Here is a 19,608-nt window from a genome sequence, read left to right on the forward strand (position 1 = left end):
GACGAGGCGCACGCTCTGCTCGCTCCCTACAAAGAATCGCGCCGAAGTTCCGGGAGTCCACCACCGAGCGACAGCTCCCCACTCACAGACCCCGCGTAGGCGGTGCGGGAGCACGCCACAATGGCCGCCCGCGCTCTCCCGCACGGGCCTCGCCGCATTCTCCCACCCTTCCAGCTGGTACCTCTCCCGCGCCACCGCCAGCCGGGTGTGGCCCTGGGCGCGACCCGCCGGAACGCTAGAGGCCAGAGAGGCGCTCCTGAGCCCGGGATGTGGGGCGCGCGCCCATTGGCTGAACTTTCCTGCTTGGGCCGGCCGGCCGCAGAGCCCGCCTCCCGGCCCTCTTTCGGCGCTCCCATTGGCCGTTCGCGTCCCACCCGCGCCCGCTCCCGCCCCCAGCCCGCCCAGATGGAAACGGGGTTGAGGGGGTGGGAGGGCGAGGCGGGGAGGGGGGGTCGAGGTATCCTCCCGGTAAGGGGGCGCGAGAGACAAGACAGGCCAATCCGGACAAGACGTGGAAAAGAGGCTCCGCGCCAGCCAGTCACATCGCGAGGTCCGGGTCGGGGAGGCTGACGCGAGTGCGGGCCGCAGCCAATGGGCGTGCCACTACCCGTCCGCTCTTCAGCAGCCGGTCGGGGGTGGTGGAGGAGCGAGTGAGGAGAGCGCGACGGCGGCGGAGACATCGCTGGACGGCCAGGGGGAAAGCGAGGCCCGAGCCTCTGAGTCTAGGTGAGAGGCAGCGACGCCGGGCGGGAGAGGCGGGCTGCGGGCCCCTCCTCGCCTGGCCCGGGCCGCGGCTGCGGGAGCCGGGGCGGCAGGCCGCCGGAGGCGACACCCGCCGCCCCGCCCCGCCCCCGCCCCCACCCTGGGCCGCCCGCAGCCGGGGGCGCCCGCCTGTCTCTGCCCGGATGGTCTGAGCGCGGCTGGGACGGGGCCGCCTCCTTCCAGACTGCCGGGCTGGCGAGCGGGGACGCAGGGAGGGGCCTGGTTTGCAGCCGCCGAGCCTTGGGGGCTCAGTCTGGTGTGGGGAGGCCGCATAGAAGTGGCGAGGATGGGGGGGCGGGTAGTTAACGGAGGAGCGGGCTCTTGTGCTCCAGGGGGGCAAAAGAGGCCTGTGATTGAAGGATTTTCTGGTCCGACGAGGAAGAAAGTGATGGGGAAAGGGTGATGCTCAGAAAAGGGTGCCCGGGGAGAAGGTGCGGAACCGGGGAAAGTGACTGGCCTTTTGGAAGTAGGCATTGATAGAGGATGGGGGGAAATCAGCTGGGAGTGAAGGGAGGTAGGGTTTGTTTGTTTCTGTTTTTGTTTTTTGGAAGGTTAAGATCTCTGGACAGACCGGGACACGTGGGTTTGGAGTAAGAGGCACCTACTCCAACCGGAAGGTCCCTGAGAAAAAGGTTTTAGGTGAGGTGTGGATGGAGGCTGTTTGACTAGAAGGCGTTAGGTGGCCAGTTAGGAGAAAGTATACAAGGAGCAGATGAGGTAGGCTTATTATGATAGCTAAAAGGTGTGGATCTTTTATGACTAAGTGAGCAAGAATAACTGCTTTTTGGGAGAGACTGGAGAGTGTCTCAGGTAGGAGTTAGTCAAGCCAGGTTTATAGGTTCATTCACTACTCATCGTGGGCCAAGCACGCAGACTTAACCCTCCCTACTGACGCCGATTGTGCCCCCCACCCCCACCATCCCGGGACAGTTCATCTGATTGTTTTGCCACAGCGGCACACAAACTCACCCTCTCCAAAGTAAAGGCACAAATATTGTTTGCTTTTGATTGGATGGCAGTGCGGAATCGTTTAATTTCATGTTTAAAAAAAATTAGACCATGTTGGTTTAAAGCATGAAGATACTTTCAGAAAATCTGCCCTGTAGGGGAATTTAACTATCTTGTTGAGCGCATGTAATACAGCATAAAAATGATGCAAGATCTTTTACAGTAACACAGTGACAATTAACACATAAGTACAGTTCTGTTACTGTAGGATCAACCACTTCCACGCAGTAGAATTTGATTACGCATCATGCTTGTTGGGGAGGTTTTTAGCCTTGGGAAGAGTTTTGTACCTAAGTAGGTTCAACGTTTTTTTTCACTTAGAGGAAAGAAACACATGGTATGTGTGTGTCACCTCTGCTGCCTTTCTGTTTGATGCCTTTGGGAATTTTTATTTGTGGGATGTGGGCAGAGGTTGGGGGCAGAGAAGAGGTAGAAGAAAAGAAAGCAGCCCACTGCCACATTTCCAGAAAATTTAAACGGCCTCGAGGAGGTGATAAGCACCGAGATGCAGTTTCTGCTTGAGGATAGGTCAGAGGTTTGTGAACAGTTTAGCACTTCTTGACAGACGAGAAGTCCCGAGGACGGAAGCCAAAGAGGGCATATGTTCTATACAATAGTTCCTTCTTAGCCAGCTCAACAAAGCATCATAGCTAATGGACCGTTCTTTAGGAAGTAGAAATAATTTTGTGGAAGAAATTTCTTGGTATTGCTATTCACTGATCACATTTTACCCTTAGGATGACAGAATACCTAAGTGCTGAGGTGCTGAGGTGACTCGGGGCAAAGAAGTAATCTGAGTGGTATGGAGTTAATCAGGGAAGGTTTCCAGGAAGGGGTGAGTTTTGAGACACCTTTTGAAGAGTTTGGATATGGGTTATTGGAAGACTTGAGGATGACATTCAAGAAGTTTGGACAAGCTGTAAGCAACTGTGGATGAGAATGACACATAAAAAATGGATTTTAAGGAGGATGGAACATTTGAATGAAGATTTAAGTGTGGAGATCAATTAAGTCTGTGGTTGTAGCTTAGTTTTATAAATAATGGTTCTGTATGGTGGTTAGGAGAGAAGAATTAGAATAGTTGACGATGGGGGTGCCTGGGTGGCTGAGTCCATTAAGCTCCTGACTCTCGATTTCGGCTCAGGTCATGATCCCAGGGCAGTGGGATCTAGCCCCGCATCAGGCTCCATGCTGAGTGTGGAGCCTGCTTGGGACTCACACTCTCTCTCTCTCTCTCTCTCTCTCTCTCTCTCACTCTCACTCACTCCTTCCCTTCCCCCCCCTCTGTCCCCCTCCCCTGCTCGCTCACTCTCTCCAAAAAAACTAAAAAAAAAAAAGAAAACCGATAGTTGATGATGGATTGGAGACAGGTAGTAAGGGAAAGAGCATGAAAATATTTTTTGATTTTTGTGGTAAGAGAATATGTTGAAAATAAGTTGGGTTATTGAGAAGTAGATTTGGTGTTCAACCAAAAAATAATCAGGAACATTTTTGAGTCCTATACTAGATTATGTTGATAATAATAGCAAAATTTAGTGGGTTCTACTTTGTGCCAGACGCTGTTTTGAGCTTTCCGAGTATCATCTTCCTTTGATTATCCCTGTTCTTTAGATGAGGGAACTGAGATTCAGAGAGATTTAATTTGCCTGATGCCACACAGCTAATAAGTGGCAGGTCAGTATTGACAAAGTTAATCAGTAAATTTTAACTGAGCGTATGTTTCATGCCAGGCACTGTGTTAACTGTTGGAGGTTCACAGTTGACAAGCAAATCTAAAGGTCAGGCCTGGGCCATTTTATTTTATTAAAAACAATTTTTTTTTTTTTTAACATTTATTTAGTTTTGGAAGACAGAGAGAGACAGAATGTGAATGGGGAAGGGGCAGAGAGAGGGAGACACAGAATTTGAAGCAGGCTTTAGACTCCAAGCTGTCAGCACAGAGCCTGATGCGGGGCTCGAACTCACTGATGGCAAGATCATGACCTGTGCTGAAGTCAGCTGCTTAACCGACTGAGCCACCCAGGCACCCCTGGCCTGAGCCATTTTAAAATAAATTGTCAGTAATTAATAGAAGAGAGACAGTGAAGGGAGAGAAGAAGAGGAGTTGGAGAGACTTTTGTAGATACTGAAGAATATACTGTTTTGGAAAACTTAGGATAGAAATAGAGAAAGTAGTCAACAACAACATGTGTAGCTGAGAGACTCTGACGAACCATTGAGTTAAGTCAGGAAAAAAGTTATGTGAATTTAGTCTCAAAAACCAGAATGGAGGGGCGCCTGGGTGGCGCAGTTGGTTAAGCGGCAACTTCAGCCAGGTCACGATCTCGCGGTCCGTGAGTTCGAGCCCCGCGTCGGGCTCTGTGCTGACAGCTCGGAGCCTGGAGCCTGTTTCCGATTATGTGTCTCCCTCTCTCTCTGCCCCTCCCCCGTTCATGCTCTGTCTCTCTCTGTCCCAAAAATAAATAAAAAAACGTTGAAAAAAAAAATTAAAAAACAAACAAACAAACAAAAAACCAGAATGGAGATACTAAGGTATAAGCTGGTAGTTACTCATATTTAGTGGCAAGTTACTCATATTTAGTGGCTCTGTACAAACTTAAAATATGGTGTACAGATTCATAGGAAAGATGTTGGTATGTTCCTTTCTAATATTTTAATCTTTGGCTGGTAAGATCATGGGTGGCTTAAAAATGCTCATATTCGGGGCGCCTGGGTGGCGCAGTCGGTTAAGCGTCCGACTTCAGCCAGGTCACGATCTCGCGGTCCGTGAGTTCGAGCCCCGCGTCAGGCTCTGGGCTGATGGCTCGGAGCCTGGAGCCTGCTTCCGATTCTGTGTCTCCCTCTCTCTCTGCCCCTCCCCCGTTCATGCTCTGTCTCTCTCTGTCCCAAAAATAAATAAAAAACGTTGAAAAAAAATTAAAAAAAAATGCTCATATTCTTTGTATTTTCCCAGTTTAAGTAAATGGGCATTACTTAATATATGGGGGAAAAGTCATTCTACTGAAATGAGCTAATAGGAAATATGTGGGTGAGCTAGTCTGAACTATGTTTCGGATAGAGGAAAAGATGGCCTTATTTCAGTGTATACTGCTGCATGTGAGATACTTTGGTAGATACTTTCCTGTCTTGGAAGTGACTAGACACATCCTGAAACTGTACGTACTGAAAGATGGCATTTGTTTAATCTGAGGGATCAGGTTACTAAATCACCTTGAGGCTTGGAGATACGGTCTTGGCTCTTCTGAACTCTGAATGTTGTTCTTTTAGGGTTTAATACATGAATTTAAGGTTAAACAAAGCAAACCACTCACTTGAGTGAATCATTTCAACTGTGTCTTTTGGACTTTACACCCTTTCCTCTTCGCACACATTGGTTCTGTAGTTCCTCTCTTCTAGTGGGGTTGTAATGGGCTTAGAGTTTCAGTTCAGTAAGACAATATGAAAGTGCTGAATTTACATGTAACCAATTTAACTTAAAATTTGCCATTGTTTTCTGTTCCCAATTTAAAGAAGAAAAGAGATGAATTTCAAGACAATAAAATAAGCTTTTCTTATCAAATAATTATTCAAAAGCAAACTAGTAGGATTTGCCCCAGGATCAGTACAGGTTTATTCCGATCTCTGCAATGGAGATGGAAGAATCTTACAAGTCAAGAAGAACAGGGTCTAGTTTTTAGTTTAATTTGGCCCATAGGGATCATGGGAGGAAATATAATATTTCATCTGGGTATTGTACTGTTCCTTTACATAAATTATTACCTTTAGCTCTCATACAGTTCTCCAAAGTGGATAGCCTGTTACAGATGAGACAATGAGGCTCAGAGAAGTTAGTAAGTAACTTTCCAAAGGTTGGAGAGCTAGGAGGAGAGCTGAGATTCAAACCTTGCTTTGTGAAACTCCAAATCTCATGCATGTAAGATCAAGGGCAAGAAATACTTATTTATATTAATAACTACAATTGAAAAAAATGCCACATAGCCTTAGGTGTTCAGTAACTGTTATGTTAGAAGATGGGACTGTTGCTCTGTGTGTTTGTCCTGTGACACTGGCTCTTAAATGATGGTGATTATTGTGTGTCTTTTAAGGGTGCATTATATTACCTTGAGAGGTGTATGTTTTCATATTTTAGTAGTTTTTTGAAATGAAGGTGTAATTTACAGAGTTTATTTTAAAATGTTTATATGGGGCGCCTGGGTGGCTCAGTCGGTTCAGTGTCCAACTTTGGCTCAGGTCATGATCTCAACAGTTTGTGAGTTTGATATTTTTGATATCCACATCAGGCTGTGTGCTCAGAGCCTGGATCCTGCTCCGGATTCTGTGGCTCCCTCTCTCTCTGCCTCTCCGCCACTTGTGCTCTGTCTCTCTCTGTCTCAAAAACAAATAAACGTTAAAAAAATTAAAAAATAAAATGTTTTGGGGCGCCTGGGTGGCTCAGTCGGTTAAGCGTCCGACTTCAGCTCAGGTCACGATCTCGCGGTCCGTGAGTTCGAGCCCCGCGTCGGGCTCTGGGCCTGGAGCTTGCTTCTGATTCTGTGTCTCCCTCTCTCTCTGCCCCTCCCCTGTTCATGCTGTGTCTCTCTCTGTCTCAAAAATAAATAAACGTTAAAAAAAAATTAAAAAAAATAAATAAAATGTTTATGCAATGGATACTATCTTTTTTTTTTTTTTAATTTGACAATCTAATTGTCTCTGTTAAATGGTTCATGGGACGCCTGGGTGGCTCAGTTGGTTAAGCATCTGACACTTGATTTTGGCTCAGGTCATGATCTCATGGTTTGTTAGTTTGAGCCCCACATAGGGCTCTGCACTGACAGCACGGAGCCTGTTTGGGATTCTCTGATTCTCTGTCTTCTTCTCTCTGCCCCTCCTTCTCTCTCTCTCTCTCTCTCTCTCTCTCAAAGATTAATAAGCATTTAAAAACAAAACAAACCAAAAAAACAGAAAAATGATTCATGAATTGGACAGCACTCCATCTAATAAGTAGAGAGGGACTCCCAATGGCTACTGTGTCTTAAAGTCAAATGTGTGTCTCAGAATTAAGGAAGAGTGGTATATGCATGTAGTCTGCATGTATATTGCCTTAGCAGTTTGCTGTGTGCAATTTCTTCTCATTTCCTTCCTCTACTTAGCTTATAACCTTTTTTCTTTTTAGTATGATGTAATATATAGAACTGAAGTATATATTAATAATAAAATAGTCATTCTTTTTAGCTAATGAATATTATAGAAGAAAGTTCTTTGATGTGGAAAATTAAAATTGTACTGTGAATCAGCAGATCTGAGTTTTAATTTTGGTTTTGCTAGCAACTTGATGTGTAACTTGAGGCAAGTCATTTCCCCTCTCTGAGCTTTAATTTCCTCATCTGTAAAATGGAGTGGGGAAGGGAACCTTTAGACTTGTCCAGCCTGAACAAACTGTATGCCCTCTGTTTAATTAAAAATGTGGGTGCCTTAGATCTCTTTTTAAAAACTATAGTAGCTTTTTACTATTTTTTCTTTCACTTCATCCCTTTGCATTCTCTCCTTGCCCTTTTTTCCCATGGATCCTTGAGAGTACTATTAGCTTCTCAATGTATTAGAGAGGATGTGTTATTTTTGATATCCTACATTTACTAAGACAGGATATTTGAGAAAGTAGTAGGTACTTAGTAAATAGTTAAAAGTGAATATATGTTTTGTCTGAGTTTAATCAAAGAATTATTTAAATAAAGTATCGCACAAAAGCTGTTAAAGTTTCATTGAAAGTTCTGTGTAAATAGTGAAATGTGTTTTGAAGTAAATTTATCTACTCTCCACTGGGCAGATGTACAAAGATGAAAACTATTGGACCTGTCTTTGTAAAGTGCTGTGTTCTAGTAGAAGAAGGAATCTCCTTTAAACTTTGTATTACGGAAAGTTGCCAACATAAAATGCACATCACCAATTTTAAAAATTATAAACCGATTTTTATTTTTATTTTGAAGCAAATCCCTACACAACATTTTTACCAGTTATTACTAAACAGCATGATGAGTGTAAAAATAGACATGCTAATCTAAGTGAAGTGGAAATTGTTCGTATAAATTGTTCATATTTTGAGACTTGTATATTATACTGTGCTAAGCAGGGGAAATTATATAAAATAATCTGTAATTCAGGAGTAATGACTGAGTATATGTATATAAAACAGAATGTGGCAACATGATATCATATACCAAAATTGGTGATAGAGATTCTAAATGAGAGATGACATTATTTCTGAATGAAAGTAGGATTTAGACAAGGAGAAAGAATGTTAGGGGATGAGATGAGGGTGATCACCTGGAGAAAGCATGTAGTTAGAAAAATCTAACTTTAGCTTCATAGAAAAAGTCCCATCTTTAAAAAAAAATGTTTATTTATTTTGAGAGAGAACGAGAGTGCACGCGTGTGCACGTGTGAGGGGGAGGGGCAGAGAGAGGAGAGAGAGAGAATCCCAAGCAGGCCCTTCACTCTCAGTGCAGAGCCCAATGTGGGGCTCGATCTCACGACTGAGATCATGACCTAAGCTGAAATCAAGAGTTGGTTGCTTAATTGACTGAACCACCCAGGCGCCCCTAAATCTGTATCTCTTTATATCTTTTAGAACCCTACGGCATGTTATTGACATACTTAGATCTTAAATCAATATTTGAAAAAAGCCAATTTCTGTATTACAAACATGGACACACTTCTTTATGACTGTATCACTGTCTGGTGAATTATTTGACATGTTCCATTAAAAAGCCTTCTGAGTGGGGCGCCTGGGTGGCGCAGTCGGTTAAGCGTCCGACTTCAGCCAGGTCACGATCTCGCGGTCCGTGAGTTCGAGCCCCGCGTCAGGCTCTGGGCTGATGGCTCGGAGCCTGGAGCCTGCTTCCGACTCTGTGTCTCCCTCTCTCTCTGCCCCTCCCCCGTTCATGCTATGTCTCTCTCTGTCCCAAAAATAAATAAAAAACGTTGAAAAAAAAAATTAAAAAAAAAAAAAAGCCTTCTGAGTATCTTAGTACCTCATGTGTTAATGGATCCATTTTATCTAGAATGTTTGTGTGTGTGTGGCATCAGCTTTCAAATATAAATCACTTTGAGATTGTAAATGGTGACTTGTATGTGTGTGTTTAAATGTTAATCGTTTGACAGTTTTTAGATTACTTTGAAATACCTAGTTTATATCATTCTTGTCTTTTATGGAATTTTTGCCAGAAATGTTGGCATGACAGTCATATGAGAAATCCTTGCATTTAAGGAATTTTTACCATTATATATTATTATTTTGGAGTATTGACTTAAATACTTTGAAGTATTAACTGAGAATAAAATCTTAAAATATGTTCCATAATGTGGAGATTTTTAGCCAAAGGTCATGAACCTCTTTGAGTATCTCCTCAAATCTTTGTGCTTTAGCCTCAGAAAAATAAACAGTAATCCCCCCTTGTCCATAGTTTTGCTTTACATGGTTTCAGTTACCCATGGCCAACCTCGGTCTGGAAGCAGATGATCCTCCTTCTGACATATCAGAAAGTCAGTAGCAGCCTAATACTAAGTTATGGTGCCTACACCATTTACCTCACTGCATCTCATCATGTAGGCATTTTATCATCTCACATCATTAGAAGTATGATAAAATATTTTGAGAGAGACCACGTTCACATAACTTTTGTTACAGTATATTGTTATAATCGTTCTATTTTATCATTATTGTCAGTCTCTTATGTGTCGAATTTATAAATGAAATTTATCATAGGAATATATGTATATATAGGAAAAACCAGTATGTGTAGGGTTTGGTGCCATCTGTAGTTTCAGGCATCCACTGGGGGTCTTGGATGTATCCCCTGCAGGTAAGGGGGGATTACTATGCTATACATGCATACTTAGTTTTTCATATAATTCTAATAAGACTCTCAGAACTCATTCAAATACCCTTACAGGTTTATGGATTCAGTTTAATAAACCATTCTCTAATGTATAGGCAAAAGCATACTGCTAAAATTCAACTCAAATTTGTTTCTGTGTGTATTGCTCACCTTTTACAAGCAAATATTTTTCATATTTGAGTGATAAAAATTGTGAAACTCATTATACATATGCCTAATTAAAAAAAAATAGATCAGTCCCTTTTTTTTTTTTTTTTTTTTAAGATTTTATTTTTTAAGTAATCTCTTCACCCAGTGTGGGGCTCAAACTCACAGTTTTGAGATCAAGGGTTGGATGCTCTACCAACTGAGCCAGCCAGGTACCCCCAAAATATACCAATTCTTAGCTGGATTCTTGGGGAAAAATAAACTATCGCCAGCATAATACATATGTTGAATGATTTTACCAAAGATTTTGGAATATGTGTTTGGTACTTCCTATAATAGCTCCTGATGAGGGAAACAAAGGCAGAGAAATGTAGCTTAAATTAAATCCCCTTACAGCTTGCAGTCCACTGATAAACACCTGAAACATGCAGAGCATGATCTTCCTCAAACAACTCATGGCTGCCTTACTTCCTTTATGTTTTTCTTTTATTAAACACTAAAAGTAACCTTGTCTTAATAGTAATTAGCCTCTTAAGATCCTGAAAGCCTTGCTTTCAAATTCCTTAGACACTTGAGCTATCCCTAAACCCCACTAACTTAAAAGTATATAATCAGTTACTCCTCACAACCCCAGTGCATATCTTTCTGCCCACGGGTCCTGTCCCTGTGCTTTCATAAAATCACCTTTTTACACCAAACACATCTCAAGAATTCTTTCTTAGCCATTTGCTCGTGAACTTCAAATTTCATCATCTGGCGCCCAGGGTGGGGCATTGAGTCTTCCCTTCTGGACTCTGAGCCTTGTTGCAAAGTTGGTGAATACTTTCTCTTTTCTTCCTTTACTCCTATTTCAGGGGCTTTTCAAGGAGTATGGTCTTATTGGAACACTTTCATGTCGATTGCTCAGGCTGTAATCCTCTAGCCTGTGGAGGAGAAATTCTGCCTTTTGGCTGGAAGTTGGTACTCTGGCCGGGATGGTAATAAGACCCAGATACTTGATGCCCTCTCTTTATTTCTGTCCTTACAAAGTTGTCTGTGCTGGGCACGAGACAGCCACCTAAGTGACTAGCACGACTGCTGATCTTAAAGACTCCTGTGTGAGGTTTCCTCTTTATTGGTCTAATGTGATCCCCTCCACATCCCTGGTCTAGCTGCTTCTGGCTGAGAAACTTCTACTGGGAGCCAGCTGAAACCCAACCGGGAACTGTTTCCTAGGGAAGTTGTCTGTAAAGACTATATGTGTTGGAATGTCACTTACATCATGATGGATTTCTGTCTTTACTATTTTCTGTCACTGTCCTTTACTAACTACAGAATGGTGAAACTTTTCTAGTGTTTTCCATTGGTTAAAAGTGGCACAGCCTTCAAGGAAACTAAGGCATGACCTTCATGGCATGCTCCTCAAGACAAGGTAAACTAAGGCACAGCCTTTTACAGCACGGCTTTCAAGGCATGGCATGGGCACAGTATTTTGGTCCATATACCAGGCACCCATTTGTAGTATAGGATGCAATGGGGAAGCTAAGGGACGCTAGCATCCCTTTCTAGGGCCCCTTAGTGACTGGTTGGTGATCATAACAGTTTTGTTTGAGGGACGCCACTGGTCGCTTTGACGCCAAGAACCTGTGATGTATCCTTCGTGGTATACCCCCTGGAAGTTGAGGGCGGGGATTTTTGGTAATGGACCCTCTCTACTTTTCTAGAAACATGGGATCTTCAGTCCCCAGGGACTGTCCCTTGGGATGCCTTTTAACCCACTAGAATCAATTCAAATTGGAAAATTTAGGAAAGGACTGATCTTCTGTAACACTGACTAGCCTTAATGCAATCTATCGGTTAGATCTCTTCTGCAAGAAACAGGGCAAAATGGACTGAGGTATCCTATGTCCAGACTTTCATGGCCCTAAATCAGGATCCGGACCTGAGGGCCACTTGCAGAATGTGTTTGCCCAAATGTGTTTGGCCACTAACCAGGCCGATAAACTTCCTCCTGATAATTGGGTGATTGTGTAAACAGGTCTCCTCTGAATGAACCCAGGTTGCTGGAGGAAACACAGGCCATCCCTAATGAAGGGGACACTGACACTCTCTCTTTCACTGTTCCTCCTTTGTCATAGACTCAGGTTACTCTAGCTGTATGTGGGGGCTCTTACTATTCATTTCTTGAGTTAATGACTATGATAATTGGAACCAATTGTCTCTTGTTAGTCTACCTCAGGAAGGAGACTTTTAAGGTATATTCCCAAGCAGCTGCCGTTGTTTCGGGGAAGTTCCCTATCTCTGGCCTGACGTGGACTGCCCATTTCCACTTGTTGGTGGGGAAAAAAAAAATAATCTGCATATGCTCATTTGTCCAAGCTGACGGCTTTAGGATTGGGAGACCTCTTTCTCTCTCCACTGGCTTTTATCCACCTCCAGCATTCCTGGAGGCATCTCACCTCTTATGCATTCCACTCCCCCTTTTCCTGTTTCTGCACAACTTTGGGTGCAACCTGCATCTTCCATGCTTCTGGCACCATTAGCCCCTCCTCCTTTCCTCGCTATCAAGGAGTGAAGAGCACTCCCTTGGACTTAACGCTGCCCACTTCAGATTTCTTCACTGGGACCCCAGGTAAAAATTGACAATGGTGAACAAAGTGATGGACTTCATGAGGGGACCCAAGTGGAACATATTTGGTATTTGAACTAATTTATTAAGCTTGTTGGTTTAATTAAGATGCACATGTCTTTAGAATTATCAGCACTAAATACAAGACTTTTTCTACCTAGGTTTACTGAAGGTCAGATAAGCTCTTGAATATCTCTGTTGCAATTTGTCAGCAAAAAGATGGCTAAAAATGATGGTTAATTTTATCTGTCTCAGGGTTTTCATGGAAAATTGTTAAGTTAGCTTTCAAGGTCTTTGGTAACCCGAAACTTTTGTTTGGATGATAAACTGGATTGAATTCATTGAACATCCAGGTCTTTAACAAATATGATAAAATGCTTAAGCATTATTAAACATAGGTTTATGTTTTTGACTTATTGCAGAGAAACTAAGGATATTTGGGTCTGTTGGAAAAGCTGCTTTGTGCTTAGTTGATTTATAAATTTGCCATCTAAAAAATTCTGGTGTCACAGTTCCCAATTAGTTACCACTTAGTTTTCACTGGAGACTAAAGTTTCTAAGACTTAAAATTCTGCTAGATGTAACTAAGTGATGGAAATAGGAAAAGGCAACTCTGTATGTAGAAAAGTAGGAGATATGTAAGAAAAATATAAGGAATGAAAATACATTTTTGTTGAAGGTAAAATAAAGTAATTTTGTCCTAAATGAGACTGGTTGTTTGCAGAGAAAGGGCTTGGGACAAAATCTGAATGCAAAGGAAAGTTGTAGAAGGTTCGTGAAGGGAAATCTTTGGAAAGGAATTTTATGTGTGGTTAGGACAGACTAAGGTTGAAATGAATGGATTTTAAAAATACACTGGTATAAGATTAAAATTCTGCTTTTCTCTCTGTTTAAAAGACAAAGTTTTCTTGGATTGTTGATCTGCTCTTGATAAAAATAAATTTGTAAACAAAGGTCTTTTCTCTTTTGTCTGCTGGGAGAACCAAAGCTTATGTTTTGTCTTTATCAGGTCTTTGATTACTTAAAACTTCAATGTTAAAGGAGCTAGGATTTGCTAACAACTGTATAACCCTACGTATTTGCCTTTAGAATCTCTTATTGCCACCGTGGTTAAATAAGTAAGATTTGTGATGATCTGTAATCCTATTTAGGATGTGCTTTATAACTTTCTAAGGTTTTAACAAACTTTCCAGGGTTTTAAATTGTAAATGAAATCTTTTTGACCAATTGGATGTTTTTATTTGGTACGTTACTTTGGAAAGCCCTGTCAAACATGATGGTAAGCCTTTGGTTGTATTGCTTGGTAAATGCTATAACTGCTCAAATATATCCATAAAATTCTCAAAGTTTTAATATGTTTTGGCATAGGGTCATCACTTGATATTCCAGTTGTGGAAGTGTTATGTGTCACAGAAATAACGGAGTTTCCTTGTCAGTTGCATCATACTGAACTCTCCTATCAGATTGTTAACCATGTCAATTTTTGAGTCTTTTGTCATTTATAGTTATTGTTCTGATGCTCTTACAAAACGTGTTTCATCTTCAAGGATGTTTATAAAAAGGAATTTTAGGACAAATACATGTATTTGACATCTTTAAGATCATAAAACAAATGGGTAAAAATTTACAGAACTAAAAAGTTGCATTCAAATTGAGCAAGAATTGGTAACATGGGACTAAATAAACGGAGGGAGATTATAGTTTTGTGACTCTTGTTGGAAATATTGTTGGTTCTCTAATGTTTGCCCTTCCAGATTAAGTAAACTTTCTCTTAAGATATCTATGACATACAGAAAACTGATAAAGTATTCATTTGTAAACAAACTAAAGCATTTAACTTTTCTCCCTACCTCAACCCTCTGAAATTCAAAAACTCTCAGTAAGTGTTCTTTCTTTCATGGCAATTACAGTTGTTTGCATAAGTTCAATAAGAATCTGTTCTCCTTGTAACAGGTCACCATTGGAAATACTGGTTATTTTACCAAGTCTTTGACTGGAATGTCATATTTGAGAGCAACATACATACACTCAGATATGACCAAACAGTTTTAAGGAACTAAGGTTGACTTTATGAAGCACGAAGCCAGTAAAGCCCCTTGGAAATGTTGGCCTGATACCTTGCTTACAGAGTTCCCAGCAGCCTTGTTAGGTGAGTAAAGATGTCACTTCCTGGCAGGTGCAGCCACCTCAGGATACTTTGGGACCTCTTAGAAGGAATTTGCCCAAATGCAGGCATGTCTGATGGCAAGTACTTGGCATGGCTTCTGGCCTAGAGAGGCTACTGAAAGTTCAATCTAGAGAGAGATTCCTTATAAAAAGTTCCAGCAAAGCTAAATTTGAAAAATCTATATGACCAATCTCTGTTCTTGCTGAGCTTATGTAAATAATTAGGCCTAGTTTGTTAAAACTGGACTTGTTCTACAAATGAATTAGTCTTGATTTGGCTATCACTAGGAATGAAGGTTGTTAGAAAAAATTATGTTTCATGGCAATGCTCCTTAAGACAAGGTAAACTTTATGGATGTTAAATTCGAGTTCTGATTGTCTTTAAATGTTTGCTGTTTTCCTGGACTAGACAACTTGAGGTAAACTTCAAAGGAATTGTCACAAAACTCAAGTATAGACAATCTTTTTGCCTGTTGCTCTATGGGCCATTCAGAGGGATCACCACAAACATTTGAGTTACAAACCAGCAAAACCCATCTGATTCCCACCGCCTATTCTCACTCCATCTGAGGATGCTTCAGGCCTGACATCTAAGAATCTTTTCCCTGGCAGCCCTCGAGACTCAGACACTCGGTTTTATAATTTTGCTCTAACCATTAACCTGTATTTTTTTTCTTGTTTCTCTTAGAGTGCCTCCAATTGTTTACTAAACAAAACAGAGTCTGTATGTTGGTTCATACCACCTATTACACAATCAAAGCCTTAAATGGCTCAAAATAACATTATTAAACACTAACATAACTCAAATGCATTAAACAGTTCTACAAAATAAAAAATGGCATTAGCTGTTTTAACTGCTGCACAAAGTGGAACTTGCACTCTCATAAAAACAGAATGCTGTGTATACTTTCCAGATACCACAAAAATATTTCTGAATATCCAACTGACAGACACTCAAATTGGCGCTTTAAATGATCCCTCTCTTTCCTTTAATAATTGTTTAAACTCCTGGACTGAAGAAAGATTTTTGTCAACTATCAAAGGACTCTTATTTGGGCCTCTTTTCCTTCTTGTTATTTTAATCATGTTTTGTTGTTTTCTCCCATGTCTCTCCACCTGGTGCCAAGACGCCTTCACTGCCACAACTTCAAGCCAGCAGATGATCCTTTCTGTTCAAGGACACTCCCATATGTTATCAACTCTAGATATAGCCACCTTAGCCTTTCCTAACTCCTATTAAATTTTCAACTGACCAACCTTGACCCATAGATAGGTACATCTCTACGACTCTATTCAGCAGGAAGAAGCTATGGAAGATGAGACCTTCTACCTTCAGCAACCTTAAAGATTTAAAAGGGTCACAGTTGTCCAGGGAGGAAAATGATGAGGGAAACAAAGGCAAGAGAACGTAGCTTAAATTAAATCTCCTTACAGCTTGCAGCCCACTGATACACCCCTGAAAACATGCAGAGAGTGACCTTCCTCAAGCAACTCATGGCTGCCTTACTTCCTTAATGTTTTTCTTTTATTAAACACTAAAAGTAACCTTATCTTATAGCCCCTCAAGGTCCTGAAAGCCTTGCTTTCAAATTCCTTAGAGACTTATGCTATTCCTAACCCCCACTAACTTAAAAGTATATAATCAGGGGTGCCTGGCTGGCTCAGTTGGTTAAGTGTCTGACTTCAGTTCAGGTCACGATCTCATGGTTTGTGAGTTCGAGCCCTGCATCTGGCTCTGTGCTGACAGCTCAGAGCCTGGAGCCTGCTTCGGATTCTGTGTCTCCTTCTCTCTCTGCCCCCTCCCCCACTTGTGCTGTCTCTCTTGGTCTTTCAAAAATAAATGTGTAAAAAAAAAAAAAAAAAAAAAGGTATATAATCAGTCACTCTTCACAATCCCAGTGCAGCTTTTTCTGCCCACGGGTCCTATCCCCGTGCTTTAATAAAATCACCTTTTTGCACCAAAGACGTCTCAAGAATTCTTTCTTAACTGTTTGCTCAAGAACTCCACCAAGTACTGTCCATCCTGAATTAATAGGAGGTAGAATATATGACTTTTAAGTCATATATTAAGTCATATTTATTTATAAATATATAAATACCATTTTTTCAAAGGTAAAAAAGAGAAACTACTTTGGCCTAACTTGCCCTTATATAGTTGAGATCTGTGGAGGAAAGGGTTTGTTAAAGTATTTTGAGTTGTACATTTTTTAAAAAGTTTATATATTTTTGAGAGAGGGGGAGAGAATTCCAAGCAGGCTCCGTGCTGTCAGCGTGCATCCCGTCATGGGGTTTGATCCCACGACTTGTGAGATCATGACCTGAGCCAAAATCAAGAGTTGGACAGTTAATCAACTGAGCCATCCAGGTGCCCCTTTATATATATGTTTGTGTTAAAATTACTCCTACATGTGATAATGGGGTTTAGAATTGTGTTTTGGTCTGAAGGGATTGATTCTCTATTAAGTCCTGAGATTGTGTTTATCATCCATCTAGTTTGAATGATGATCCTAAATAAAGTTCTTAGAAATACATGGTTTTAAAAACTTGTAGGTTGCACCTAAAATAAAATCGTAATAATGGTTTTTACATTAGGCAGAAGCCTCAGGAGATAGGAACAGTTGAATTAGCCGCTAATGAGACATTGGACTGTTTGAGGATCTAGTGAATTTTAGGCGTATTGCTTTAAAGTGATAACCTTTGTGACCTGTTAGAGTTAATAATTCTCTGAGGATCTAATGTACTACTGGGAAACAAGTTAACTCTAATACATAGACTTTGAGAGCTAGAAGAGGAAGCATTTAATCATTAGTGATTTGGCCTTCTTTTCAATGAATTTTATGAAGGATGAGAGCAGTTAATTGACTGGCACAAGGTCAGGTGGTTAGTGGCATTCCCAACAGTGTAGTTACTCATTACTGAGTTTTGGTAGGTCTGTTGTGCTTATTTTGGCTGTTTTCATTCTGGATCTCAGTTTCTAGAAAAGAAAGTATCTTTACAGTAGGGTTTTTAGCATTGTGGCTTTAAGTCTCAGTTGATAAATTGACTAAGAATTACCTGAGTTTTTATACTCTTGGTGTTTTTACTTTGCTGTACATGTTCTCACCCCATCTTTAGCACAATAACCCACGGTTGTTACAGGCTTATTGGGTAGGGTTTTTAGGAGCTTAAATCAGTTTCACAGCTGGAAACAGATACTAAGAATCCACAAAGTCATCAAACACTTCCCTCATGTTTTCTTTTTTCTTTTTCTTTTTTTCATTTGAGAGAGAGTGTGCACATGGGCGAAGAGACAGAGAGAAAGAATCTTAAGCAATCTCCACATTCAGCACAGAGCTGATGTGGGGCTTGATTCTACAGCCCTGGGATCATGACCTGAGCCGAAATGAAGAGTCAGACACTCAACCAACTGAGTCACCCAGGCGCCCCTCTCTCATATTTTTTGTACCTTTCTGGGCTGATTCCTGCCTGACATTTAGTTGCAAGCTATATCTATGAACCTGGCAAAATTTTAAAGGTAAACCAGGAAAGGATTTTTGAGAAGAGGGTTTGTTATGGGATTTAGTCCTTTTGAAGATATTTTTTGATGATTCCCAGAACTGGAGACTGGAGGGATCACTCACATCCAAGTTCAGAGAAGTTGTTCTGTAAAGGGCCTGATTCCAAGTCCTTATATTACATTTGGTTGGTGTAGATTTGATAGGCAGGGAGAGCACCTGCCCCTACATTAGTGGCCCTGTAGTCAGGGTAGGACCCTTAAAACAGTGCTTCTCAAGTTGTTTTAATCCCAGCCATTTAGCTGGGTCATTTTTTAGCTCAATAATTCCCACTTTTGGTGGAAAAAAAAATAATTGTCAATGTCCAGGCATTTTGGAGGGAGAGAGGTTTTCTTCAGCATTTAGGGATATGGATAGTTCCTAGTTGAATTATGAAAAATATATTTGTCTTAAAGTCTAGACTAGTTAGAACACTGTAGGTCTCAAATCCTCATGATGCAATTGTTTAATACATTCTGCAGGTATAATAAAACAAATAAAATGTATGAAGCTTAACTAATGCAGATTTTTAATTAAAAAGTAAAAATAAGGACTCAGACAATACAACTTCACCAACAGTGAATGCCTCTCTTGAAATTACAGAATTTCACCTTTTGAGTGTGTGTATGTGGTAGGAGCTTTGTAGCATTGGGAGTTGCACCAGCCAGAGTTATTAACTGTATACAGATTGAAGTCTTTGGTACTTTTGAACAACCTGGTCATTTTTGCACCTCTTAATAACTGACTTGATAGTTTATTCATAAGTAGTCTTTTAAAAAACATTAAAAAAAATTTTTTTTTAATGTTTATTTATTTTTGAGAGAGAGAGAGACAGAGCATGAACGGGGGAGGGCCAGAGAGAGAGGGAGACACAGAATCTGAAGCAGGCTCCAGGCTCTGAGCTGTCAGCACAGAGCCCGACGCGGGGCTCAAACTCACGGACCGTGAGATCATGACCTGAGCCAGAGTCAGACGCTTAACCGACTGAGCCACCCAGGCGCCCCTTAAAAAACTTTTTAAGTTTATTTATTTTTGGGGGGGGTTGGGGTAGAGAGAGAGGGAGAGAGAATCCCAAGCAGGCTCTGTGCTGATGTCCGCACAGAGCCTGATGTGGAGCTCAGTGTCACGAAGTGCTTGACCTGAGCCTAATCAAGAGTCAATGCTTAACGGACCGATCGTTAACTGACTGAGCCACCCAGCCACCCCAATTCATAAATAATCTTATGCATCAAAGGAATATCATGCTTAAAACATTTTTTTTCATGTTTATTTATGAGAGAGTGAGAGAGCTTGTGGGGAAAGGGCAGGGGAGGGAGACACAGAATCCGAAACAGCCCCAGGCTCTGAGCTGTCAGCACAAAGCCCAAAAACTGAGATCAAGACCTGAGCTGAAGGGATGCTTAACTGAGTGAGCCACTCAGGCGCCCCAGAAGATCATGCTTTTTAAATCATTGGGATTTAAATCCATGGGACATTTGGCCTATTTTTGGATAAACATTACCTTAGAAGG

General features: G+C 41.4%; 1 protein-coding gene across 4 annotated transcripts in view; it reads left to right on the plus strand.

The window, feature by feature from the left end:
• Positions 1-480: 480 nt before the first annotated feature.
• The window catches only part of FAR1 (fatty acyl-CoA reductase 1), a 79,519-nt gene continuing 60,391 nt past the window's right edge, over positions 481-19,608 (plus strand). Inside the window, exons 1-2 of one of the 4 annotated variants that reach the window (XM_058688301.1) lie at positions 483-726; positions 2,508-2,605. The gene's annotated coding sequence lies outside the window, so the exon portion shown is untranslated. Of the gene's footprint in view, positions 727-2,507; positions 2,606-14,352; positions 14,549-19,608 lie in introns of all 4 variants that reach the window. The other 3 variants (XM_058688302.1, XM_058688300.1, XM_058688299.1) reach the window with 3 other exon arrangements.

The sequence above is a fragment of the Neofelis nebulosa genome, chromosome 10, assembly GCF_028018385.1.
Source record: "Neofelis nebulosa isolate mNeoNeb1 chromosome 10, mNeoNeb1.pri, whole genome shotgun sequence".
NCBI classification, from domain to species: Eukaryota; Metazoa; Chordata; class Mammalia; order Carnivora; family Felidae; genus Neofelis; species Neofelis nebulosa.